The sequence below is a fragment of the Apium graveolens genome, chromosome 7 (assembly GCF_009905375.1).
Source record: "Apium graveolens cultivar Ventura chromosome 7, ASM990537v1, whole genome shotgun sequence".
Taxonomy (NCBI): domain Eukaryota; kingdom Viridiplantae; phylum Streptophyta; class Magnoliopsida; order Apiales; family Apiaceae; genus Apium; species Apium graveolens.
In genome coordinates this window covers 2,372,820-2,385,051 of record NC_133653.1, presented here as the reverse complement: position 1 = coordinate 2,385,051, position 12,232 = coordinate 2,372,820, and positions in this window count along the sequence as shown.

Sequence of the window (12,232 nt, the reverse complement as noted above, 5' to 3'; positions counted from 1 at the left end):
GTCTCCTTTTTATTTAGTTTAAGTAGTTTTATTATAAAATTTTAAAAATATCACCACTTCATATTTTTTTTCACTCACTTCACATTTAAAAATTCTCTTAGTTAACTTCAATAATTTTTTTTATATTTTTATATATACTTTATTAAATAATTTTTTATAAAAACAGTATTTAAAAAAATATAATAATTTTAAAATAATCTATAATTTTATTAATCAAATATTTTACATAATGATATAATATATATTTTTAATTTGTCATTCATTTACATTACAAATAAATTTTAATATGATTTGATATTAAAAAATGAGATATAATCAATGTTTTTATATATGACCAATTAGTAGACTATTTTTTAATTTAAAAAATATACTAAAAATATAAAGTTGTTTTTTTTTAATTATTCCCTGCATCTCCTATATTCCCGCGAGAATCCCCGTTCTGACAGGGAAGGCGGGGATCGGTGATAAAAAGAATTTCCGTGTAGGATTTAAAGAAAACGGAGTAAGACAATTCAATAAAAAGTTAAAACAAATATTTATCGTATTTAAAAATTATTTTTATATAGACGCAAATTCGTTTGAAATAATATTTCAATATATATACAGGCTCGCACGGGCTATTACGCTAGTTGTTATTAATAAGAGAAACAATCTCTTAAAAGTGTACTTTTGGTTTCACCCATTTTCGGTTTCAGAACTTTTGATTTCACCGTTTTTAAATCTTACTATAGCTCTAAATATATTATTTTTCCATATGACTTATAATTCTATATGTAATATTTTACCCATTTTTTGATTCATATATATCATATATTTATATGTTTTTTATATAAACGGAATCGTGTATATATTGTAATTTTTAGATTAATATCTATAATATTATATTTTAAAACCAAATACAAATTTATACATACATAAACAAATACTTTTATTAGAAAAAAATATGCGATCACAAATTATATAAAAACATAATCTAACTAATAATAAGAAATCTAATATGCAATTATTCGGTAATGTTGATTTAATGTTTTGTTAAATGATCTATCAATCGTGTTGCTCATTACTTGGGTAATGTTTCGATATAAAATGTATTGTATTGTATTGTATTGTATATGCAATAGTTAACAATGTTGACTTTATTGTTCTAATAAGATCTGAGTTAATGAAAACTACATATAATTTTAAAAGATAAACTGTAATAATCGTACAATTATTTTTATTATATATTTTAATTATAATTTAGAATAAATTGATATTTTGATCTCGGCCCATGCTTCGCACGGATTATCAACTATTATTCATTAAAGAAGAATCGTAACAGTAGCAAGGTGATGTTGTCCGACTGATGTTCAAGTTTGCTTAAAGTGGAATAATGCAGTTTTTTTGCTCTTCGGAATTTAAATAAGCAACAAGGTGGTGTTGCAAGAAGATGATCATCACAATTATTGCAAATTAACCGGTGATGAAATTATTCATTATGATTTTGGCTTTAAAAATTTTGATAGAGGGATAGTTTGTAAAATATTGTATTTCGTGATGCAGAATAAGCACTTTAAGAATTGAAAGATGACGAAAATGAGTGTTTGAAGCTACTTTGAAGTTGTATGCAATTTCAGGAAAAGGAAAGAATTATAAAGCTTCTAGCCAATTTCTCAAACTTTGTTTATTCAATTAAACACAATTCGATCAACATCTACGGTACAAAATGGGGTAGAAATTCATAATATTTTTATCAAGGCTATTTGAGCCGGTGAAAAGGTACATTTCTTACATATTTATTATAACTAAACTCCTGACCTCCCGCAAGAGGGTACAAGATCTCAACCACTGTACCAACTCTTTGTTGTCTTTTCTTTTTCACACCCATACCTTTTAACCCTCTTTTAACCCTCAAGTTATAAGAATTATACAAATGTACCTTTTAACCCTCAAGTTACTAAGAAATGTACCTTTTAACCTATACCGGTACAATTCGCAGGAGGGTAAAATGTCGTTTTTGCTCTTCCGATTTATACCGGTAACGGTAAAAAGGGCTAAATGATACGAAATCTCATATATTGGGTATTAAAAGGTACGAGTTGAAACATTCGGGGTTGATGGGTATAACGTTGTATACTTTAAGGGTTAAAAGGTCATTAAGCTTTTTATCGAACATAAACAATTAATGGAACCGTAAACTTTGTGATATATAGCCAAATTCTTTGGTACATCACCTTAATTTTTGTTCTTGTTAAAATTATAATTGCTTTAATCCAAAAGAATCTTATGCCATTTGTTTCTAAAGAGTCCAGAGATGGGTCATTTTTTTAAAAACTTGGAGTCTGTCTCGTGATTGGATTGCAATAAATCTTTTGATTTAAATTATAGGAATATGGCACTGATCGTTCTAAATCTTCTGATTTAAATGAACTTGACTAACATGTATAGCACTACTGACCTCTTGTACATGGACAAAAATACAAAATCATTAGGTCAGATAGTAATATCCTTCAGAAGTAAATTCTTTTCTCCGATGCATGTGCTTATAGTCAGATCCGACCCTGCTTCTTCATATAATAGGTATCAGTCATAATCTATTACTAATGTCTATGCAGGGAGCAATATGAGCACCTTTATTGTGTAATAGAAGGTTAATACCAAGACTTTGAAAAATGACGTGTTTCTTAAAAGCCACTTTGGAGCTGGAATACATATCTCTCAACTTCTTTTAACCTTCTTTCTTCATATAATACCAGTACAATATATGTTGTACAAAAAGGAATAGAAGGCTTCACTTCAATAGCATTGTTTGATTGGTCAACATAACGTAATGAGATCTCTGCATCGTTTGAAAAGTGTGGGAACTCTTTCATATTGAAAGATAAAAATCTCAAACTGATAAGCTTAGGAGGAAGTATGATCATACATGTGCTCCTCATAGAGAGAAAATGGTTATGAGATAGATAAAGATATTCGAGGGATTCAAGGCATGAAAACATACTCATGTTGAACACACCATTGAAATTGTTTCATGAAAAGTCAAGGTGAGCGAGGTTCACAAATTGAGAAAATGATTGTGGAATGGTGCCATGGAGTGTATTGTTTTTACAAGAAAACCATTGCATCTTTGACTTAGAGGAATCAAATTCATGTAGCTAACCCGTGAACCCATTTGGCTTATATCTAAATTTTCTAATGATGGAAGGTTAAACAAACTTGAGGGAAGGGGTCCAATGAACCTATTACTAGTCAGAACTACATCAATGAGATCACGAGAGTGGGCAAAAAATGTAGATGGTAAAGAACCTGTGAAATTAAGATGACGAAAATGAGTGTTTGAAGCTACTTTGAAGCTGTATGCAATTTCAGGAAAAGAAAAGAATTATGAAGCTTCTAGGCAAATTCTCAAACTTTGTTTATTCAATTAAACACAATTCGATCAATATCAACGGTACAAAATGGGGTAGAAATTCATAATATTTTTATCAAGGCTAAATGACCTTTTGACCCAGTGAAAAGGTACATTTCTTACATATTTATTATAACTAAACTCCTGACCTCCCGCAAGAGGGTACAAGAGCTCAACCACTGCACCAACACTTTGTTGGCTTTTCTTTTTCACACCTATACCTTTTAACCCTCAAGGTGTAAGTAATGTAACTTTTAGCCCTCAAGTTATAAGAATTGTACAAATGTACCTTTTAACCCTCAAGTTATAAGAAATGTACATTTTTACCTATACCGGTACAATTCGCAGGAGGGTAAAATGTCATTTTTGCTCTTCCGATTTATATCGGTAACGGTAAAAAGGACTAAATGATAGGAAATCACATACATTGGGTATTAAAAGGTACGAGTTCAAACATCCGGGGTTGATGGGTATAACGTTGTATACTTTAAGGGTTAAAAGGTCATTAAGCTTTTTATCAAACTTAAACAATTAATGGAACCCTAAACTTTGTGATATATAGCCAAATTCTTTGGTACATCACCTTAATTTTTGTTCTTGTTAAAATTATAATTGCTTTAATCCAAAAGAATCTTATGCGGTTTGTTTCTAAAGAGTCCACAGATGGGTCATTTTTTAAAAAACTTGGAGTCTGTCTCGTGATTGGATTGCAATAAATCTTTTGATTTAAATTATAGGAATATGGCACTGATCGTTCTAAATCTTCTAATTTAAATGAACTTGACTAACATGTATAGTACTATTGACCTCCTGTACCTGGACAAAAATACAAAATCATTAGGTCAGAGAGTAACCTCCTTCAGAGGTAAATTCTTATCTTTGATGCATGTGCTTACAGTCAGGTCCGACCCTGCTTCTTCATATAATAGGTATTAGTCATAATATATTACTAATTTCTATCTAGGGTGCAATAGGAGCACCTGTATTGTGCAATAGAAGGTGAACACCAAGACTTTGAAAAATGATGTGTTTTTTAAAAGCCACTTTGGAGCTGGAATGCATATCTCTCAACTTCTTTTAACCTTCTTTTTTCATATAATACCAGTACAATATCTGTTGTACAAAAAGGAATAGAAGGCTTCACTTCAATATCATTGTTTGATAGGTCAACATAACCCAATGAGATCTCTGCATCATTTGAAAAGTGTGGGAACTCTTTCATATTGCAAGATGAAAATCTCAAACTGATAAGCTTAGGAGGAAGTATGATCATACATGCGCTCCTCATAGAGAGAAAATGGTTATGAGAAAGATAAAGATATTCGAGGGATTCAAGGCATTAAAACATACTCATGTTCAAAACACCAGTGAAATTGTTTCATAAAAAGTCAAGGTGAGCGAGGTTCACAAATTGAGAAAATGATTATGGAATGGTGCCATGGAGTGTATTGTTTTTACAAGAAAACCATTTCATCTTTGACTTAGAGGAATCAAATTCATGTAGTTGACCCGTGAACCCATTTGGCTTATATCTAAATTTTCTAATGATGGAAGGTTAAACAAACTTGAGGGAAGGGGTCCAGTGAACCTATTACTAGTTAGAACTACATCAGTGAGATCACGAGAGTGGGCAAGAAATGTAGAGGGTAAAGAACCTGTGAAATTGTTAAAATTAAGGTATAGATATCTTATGTTTGTACCGTTTTCTAAATGTGTTAAAATTGGGCCATTGCGATTATTATATGAGAGGCCCAAGTAAGTAACTTGACCAAGGTCTCCTATGGATCTTGGTATCGGCCCAGACAAATTACAACCACCAAGATACAAATTAACTAATGACTCTAGATATCCAATTAAATCAGGTATACTTCTATGATGGAAATTTATTCAACCAAGAACAAGGTGTTGGAGAGTAGCACTACTTCCCCACTTAACTTTGTGGGTAATACTGCTTTTAAATCATCATTACTTTCCATGTCTAGAAAATCTATGTTGGGAAGGTGGAAAATCTCTTTGGGTATATTACTCCGTGTAAACCAGTATCACCAAGCTCAAGAACCCTTAAGTAGACAAACTCATGGGTAAAACAGAGGAAATGTTAACATATTCAAGAATAAGTACTCTCAGTTGAGTTAAATTCTGTAACAGCGATTCAAACACTTCATCTTTAAGTTGAACATCATTGTTGCGACTGAGATCAAGTGAGAACAATTTATGCAAATGAGAGATTCTTGAGGGAACTCTCCATGAAAGCCTTGTAGAATAGAGGTTGAGATGTGTCAAACCTTTTGCAAAGAAACCAAATTCTTGAGGAAACTGATTGGAGAGGGAAAAGTTTTAAGACATGTGTGATATAACACCAGATCAAGCCAAAGCAAATGTTACCTGGATAAATATACAACCAATACAAAACAAGTTGAAATTAGCATATCAACATAAAAAGTCAATAAAATAGTCAATGTAAAATTTTAGTTATACTTAACAGACTCGATGTATTAGTATCAATACTGAGACAATCTGTAACTTTCATTTCTTAACTTGAATAACAAACATTTACATTTCTCTATCGTTTCTTCTGTAAAATTCATAACTTGTTAATACACAAGTAGATATAGAACTAATAATCACTATATCGTATCAGAACTTGATGAAAGTCTAGATCGATCATGGAGATTAGTTCATCAGATTCGATTTCATACTTTCAGTGATGTTTTCCTGGTTTTCACAGGTTTTTTCTACAAATTCTGCATCAATCAGGGTTTATAAATGATGATTTATAGATCTTATTTTTTTTCTTTGATTGCTACGTGTTTGATTAATATTTTTGACTTGATAAGCACATCTAGCTTGTTCTCGTAAACAATTTCGTTGTGATCGTCTTTGATTGATTGAATAGAGTAGTTGTTATTATAAGTTGGTGAAAATAGATCTAATTAGTTATGCTAGGTCATAATTTGGGGAACAATACTCATATTTCTTATGAAAATAATGTGTCAAACAATCTTGTGCGTGATGGTACGGATAATTGAAACAATGAAAATGATATAGAGAACAATGGTTCTACATAACATGATGCACATAATTTGTTTGATGATAACACACTTTCAATTAATTTGACTCTACATACGTTATATCTTCAAAACATAGATCATCTAGGATTAATTCTTATCTCTAAGAAATTAACTGGTACTGATAATTTTGGTCCCTGGAAGAGGTCCATAAAGATTGCCTTGTCAGCCATGAACAAAATTGGGATTGCCAATGGTACTTATGCTAGACTTGAAGATACTTCTGAATTAAGAGCTCAATGGGAAAAATTCAACGAAATGGTTATAAGCCGGATCATGAACACTGTCTCGGATGAAATAAGTAATGGCATGGATTATGTTACTTCAGCTCATCATATGTGGGAAGAGTTACATGATCAATTTTCAAGTATGAACGGTAAGAACTACATGCCTTCGAACAGGGTGACAACTCAGTGGAAATCTACTATCATGAATTGAAAACTCTCTGGGATGAGAATACAACATTGGAGTCTGTCATTGCTTGCAAATATGAATGTTAGCGTGGGTCTTACAAATGTCCTGACGAGAGAGAGCAAAGAAAGAAGTTGTTTTATTTCCTTATGGGACTAAATGACAGCTATTCGATAACAAGGGGTCAAATTCTCATTATGTCGCCTTTACCTAGCAGTTCTCAGGCTTTTTCACTCATCAAACAAGATGATAAATAGAAATAAGGATATAATTTCTTTGGTCCTTTCATTGGGAATGTTAAGGAAAAATCTTCTTTTCCTAAGGCAGGAACGTCGGGAGAAAACTTTGTTAATAACAAGATATTTGGTGGTCAGAAGCCTATCCTCAAATGCACTCATTGTAACAAGGAGGGACATACCAGGGAATTTTGCTTCAAGTTAGTAGGATATCTACACAAGAAGAAATCAAAAGGAAAATTCCCTAATCAGTCTACTAGATTCAGATCACTTCTTGAACCTGGTAGTTCTGAAAGTCAAGCTGATACATAGTCTAATTCTAATGTTTTGGTTCATCATATTAGGACTTTACAAAATGGAGCTTCATGAGAACAACCTTCTATTTCACCTTCTTTGGAGCAGCTACAGAATCAGATTTCATATATGAATCAGACGATGATCCTCATGATGAATAAGAAGGATGGTTTTTCTTCCCCTAAGAACAAATACATTCCATGGCAGGTATGGCTTACTGCCTAAATACATCCATGCGTTCTCCTTAATGTCAACTTTGGATAGTTGATACATGAGCTTCTCACTATATGTGTTGTAATAAACACTTTTTCACTAATATCACTTCACTCATAATTCCATTCTAAGTTTCTTTACCTAATAAGCAACTTATTTCTATTACACAAACTGGTGTTGTTCATTTAAATGAGCACATTACTTTATTTAATGTGTTTTATGTCCCTGAATTTTATTACAATCTTCTTGTTGTTAATAATAGACATAATACAGTAATTGTTTTGTCAATTTCTTTTCCCAAAATTGTATTTTCCAGGACCAGACACAACAGAAAGTTCTAGCTAATGGTGAGCTTTGTGATGATTTATACTATCTCACTCAGTCAACCCCTTTCAGCTTACAGTCTGTAATACTCGTTTCTCCTGCTTTTTTGGCTCATGCTCACAATCTGATGGGTCATTCTCCATTGTTTGATTCCAAGACGTGGCATCTTCGTTTAGGATACCCATCACAGGGTGTTATTCAGTATTTAAATTTCCTTACCAAGAACTTTTTCTTGTAATATTGATTATCCCATTTATCCATTATCAAAACAGTGTAAACTTCCAATTCCTAAACACAGTTTCTCACATGCATCTACTGCTTTTGCATTATTACATATGGATGTTTAAGGTCCTTATCAAACATCTACTTTTAATGGTGCAAAGTATTTCCTCACAATTGTAGATGACCATATACGAGCTACTTGGGTTTTTCTCATGCCTGATAAAAAACAAGTGTTCTCAATCTTTTAGAGTTATTCTGTCTTATGTTACTAAACAATTTCATAAATATGTTCGAATGATTCGTATAATGGTAGTGAATTTATAAATTCATCTTTTGGAACACTTCTCAGTTTTCTTGGTATTGTTCACCACTGTTCTTGTCGTTATGCTCCAGAACAGAATTCAAGGGTTGAACGTAAGCATCGCCATTTGTTAGAAATGGCCAGGGCATTATGTTTTTAATCTAGCTTACCTATGAAATACTAGGGTGAATGTATACTCACTAAAATTTATCTTATTAATAGACTTTCAATGCCAATTCTTCAATACAAATCCCCTTTTGAAGCCTTATATGACACACCACTTGATTATTCATAGTTCAGGGTCTTTGGGTGTCTGTCTTTTCTTCCATACATGATCTAGATAAGTTTTATTCTCGTTCGATCAGGCCTGTTTTATAGGATATCCTACCAATCAAAAAGGGTTTAAGCTGTTGAATCTTGACAATCATTCTATATTTACTAGCATGCATGTTGTTTTTCATGAACATATAAACCCATATCATGAGAAATCTAAACCTATTAATGTTTCTGATTCTGATATTCTCCAGTGGTTATCTTCTAATGATCAATCACCATTTAACATTCCTTGTTCAGTCAATGAATCTGTTCCTTCACCGTCATCAGATGCAAGCATACTCCATCATATAATCTCCTCAGAGTCCTACATTTTCACCTCATAGTCAATCTTCAGCTTCTATAAAATCTTTTCCAATGCCACCTTCTATTTAATCATCTGTTACTTCACCTACCCGGACATCTGTTTGGCTTGCTAAGCAGGCCTATCTCCACATTAGTATGATATTGTCCGCTTTGGGCCGAGCCCGCACGGGTTTGTTTTTGGGTCACTCCCAAAAGGCCTCATACTAATGGAGTTATCTAGCTGCTTACATACTAGCAAACTTCCCCTCCCACAAATGATATGAGATAACTCCTAACAATCTCCCCCTTCACACATCGGGCTCGACACCTGTCGGGTCTGCCTCCTAATTATGCGATCTGGCTCCCCTTTGACCCATACTGGAAATCAATCTAGCTTTCTTACTCCCCCTAGGCCCGTATGGGAAGGCCCACCTGTCCTTTTCCTTGAACCCACACTGGGTAGCCCAACTGCCGCTCCCTAGGTCCATTCTGGAGCGCACGTAAGATTGTTGTGGACCGTCTATAACCTGAAGCTCTGATACCACTATTTGGGCTTGCTAAGCAGACCTACCTCCACATTAGTATAATGTTGTCCGTTTTGGGCTCGAGCCCGCACGGTTTTGTTTTGGGGCACGTCCCAAAAAGCCTCATACTAATGGAATTACCTAGCTGCTTATATTCCAACAAACTTCCCCTCCCACAAACGATGTGGGACAACTCCTAACAATCTCCCCCTTCCCACATCGGGCTCAATACCTGTCGATTCTGCCTCCTGATTGTGTTCAAAAGGTGTTCAAAATGATGTGGTATATATTTTTCATACTATATACACATAGTTTGGGCAATGATCAAAAGGTGTTCTCTATCTGTCTCCCTGTACTACACCAGTGAGGCGGATGTCGTGTAACGCTGAAGGTTGATTGTCATGAGTCCGTGTGTACATAGCAGGGCAAATTCAACTTTAACGCAGTGATTAATTTCACGCCACGACTTTTATTTAGATACGTAATCCTAATTTTTATTTTTTATCATCGATTCGTCCGTTATTATTACTTTCATCATTCGATGAAGAATGCTCATGATGTTGACCACATGAATAAGAGTTTTAGCCTTATGTTTCTTGAGATATAAGGTCGAGATCTCGAACATATTGATTTTTTGAACTTTTGAAAAATATTTCATCTATTTGTTGATTTATAATCTTCGACTTGGGCATTATTTATCTTTCTCATATAATGTTAAGTTAGTATAATCTATTTACTAATTGGTCTACCGTTGTGAATCAATAACCTTTACTAACATTCTAAAGTTGAACTTTGTGTTTGCTAAACAGATTTATATCAATATATCGAGATTGAGGTGCAATGAATATTATTTTCCTTTCCTCACTCCTCTATATAGTCTATGATAATGTCTCTCCCAAAGTACAAGCACGAGCTAATAGCAACTAAGTTTAGCTTAGCTCCATCAATCAAACTCTCATAAAGCCCAGCTTCTCCCATTCCTTATTTCAGCTTTGTTTTGAGTGGGGTCTCAAGGGGGCGTGGAAACACATAAGAACTACACTCAGAATCTAGCCCTTATATCCACTGATAAGCAATCCTTTTCTGCTTCTCAACGACTATGACTCTCGCTGACAGGATTGTGAGACCACACCACTGGAACAAGGAAGAGGGCCCCCACCCTGATTGAACGAGCTCAAATCAATCTTCCCTGTCTGTAGTTGAGTCAGACATGAGAAAAGGCGCAATCAGACGTCACTTGTTTAGAGCTTCCAGGCATAGCTCAATTTTGAAAAGTGTGGAGAAGTTCTAAAACAGTCCACGTTGGCCCAACAACCTATTGTTTTTTCCTATATTAAGGTGTCCTCTCTTACCTGGCTTATTAGCTCCCAAGACCTAGGAAAAAGAGTGGATTTGCAGGGTCCCAACTGAATTGACTTATGTTAAGACGATCTATATGATATCAATAATATGATAGTTTTAATAATATGCTTGTTTGATAATATGTCTGAAAGGGGTTTGACATCTTGCTAGAATTGTGCTCTTAACTTAAGTGTGAAGTTTTTAACTTCTCTTTATTTATACGTCATCTTTTTATGATACACTTGCAATGTATATTGTAAAGTTATATGTTATTTTTCGGTATATTCAGACATACTTCATTAATTATAGTTATGAGGGGTTTGTTTTTTTCTTGGTCTGTAAAATGAAGTATTTTTGCATGAACTTAGAGTTAACATTAAATATTTGAGGCGTAGTGTTGAAAATTTTGTGGCTCTATTTTTTTAAGGAGTAGTGGGGAACATAAACCGTAAATGATGTATATAATAGTGTGTTAATCTTATATTTGTTCACAATATTGTGATGCATTGCACAACTGTAAACTTCATTCTTATTTAATTTTTAAATGAGAATATATCTGAAAGACAGTTACATGAGTAATATATCTTGTAAATAATAAAAAAAATCTCTTTTTTGTGGCAAGAGAAATAAGAGTATGAGAATTTTAATCAAAATTTAATTTTTATAGAGTTTATAATTTTGATGCCCATTTTATTTGACTGTGGGGGATGACAAATATGTCAATATTATTATTTGTATAATCATTTTCATGTCTCATGTAATAGTCATTTGCGTTTGATGAATGATTGAGATGCTTGGACATAAATATCTTAAATAATAAAAGTCTTGAGGGGGTAATTTAAGGAACATTGTACATGATTGATTTCTCATCACTCTAATTATGTTGAAAAATCTTATCAATTTGTACTACTTGTCATTGTTGCAGCAAGTATCTCATGTGTAGCGTGTGACCCATATTTTACTAAATAATTATAAAGACACTTTTCTATAAATTTTATCATGTCAAATTTATAAATTGATGTGACATGAAATTGATGTGACATGAAATTGATGGTTGATATGTATCAAGATGGATACTTTGATACTAGAAAGGTACCACATGATGAGATTACGTGTTTTATAACTCTCCAATTAGTTTGAAATTTTCTTTTCAATCTATAAAGTAAGTTTCTACTTGAGAATAAGAAGAATATTTCGTTTATAGATGTATGTACAATATAATAACTTTGTTAATCAGAATAATCGAGTTACATGATTGTTGGAGAGAAATTATATTTATAATTGGTCGCAAG